This window comes from Grammomys surdaster, unplaced genomic scaffold (assembly GCF_004785775.1).
Source record: "Grammomys surdaster isolate TR1022 unplaced genomic scaffold, NIH_TR_1.0 102661, whole genome shotgun sequence".
Lineage (NCBI taxonomy): Eukaryota > Metazoa > Chordata > Mammalia > Rodentia > Muridae > Grammomys > Grammomys surdaster.
In genome coordinates, this window is record NW_021608780.1 from 1 (window position 1) to 649 (window position 649).

Here is a 649-nt window from a genome sequence, read left to right on the forward strand (position 1 = left end):
CTTGAGGATCTCTGTGGTGATAGACAGCAGCACCCGCTCATCACAGTCGTCGCAGATGCTGGTGTAGATACGAGGGAGCTGGCTGGCCACTGGCCAGAAGAGGATGCGCAGTGTGATGTTGACGTTCTGTAGGTCTTGGCTACCAGTGATGACCGGGACATTCCGTGGTCGAGAGCGGCAGTCAAAGATAATTGTTTTCTGTACCCACGGGATGAGAATGTGAGTCCCTTCCCCTCCCACAATGTCCTGTACGCCACGGAATCGGTCAAAGATAACAGCTCTGTGTCCAGCATCCACATTATATAGAGCAGAGTTCACCACGCCTCCTTCAACTGCCAATGCCAGGCCGAACTTTCCGATGGACTCAAACACTTTGGCAGCCATGACTCCTCCTCTTGCTTCCTCTCACACCTGCTTTCACTCTGACCTCCACATGAATTCCCCAGCTTGATATTTCTTTTGTTTGATTTTTCCACAGTGTTTTCAATTTTTTGAATTTTTGCCAAGTAAATGTCCAATTTTATCAGGAAAAACTGTTTTAAATCACATTCGTTTACAAATCAAATGGTCTCCTTATCAATTTTCTTTTTTTTATGACTTTTAAATCAAAATTCTTCTTGTTCATAACTTTCTTTAATTTCTCTTCCGT

At 44.4% G+C, this 649-nt stretch overlaps 1 pseudogene; it reads right to left on the reverse strand.

Annotated features, from left to right (window-relative positions):
- Positions 1 to 3: 3 nt before the first annotated feature.
- On the reverse strand, positions 4 to 384 carry LOC114635396 (annotated as a pseudogene).
- Positions 385 to 649: the final 265 nt, after the last annotated feature.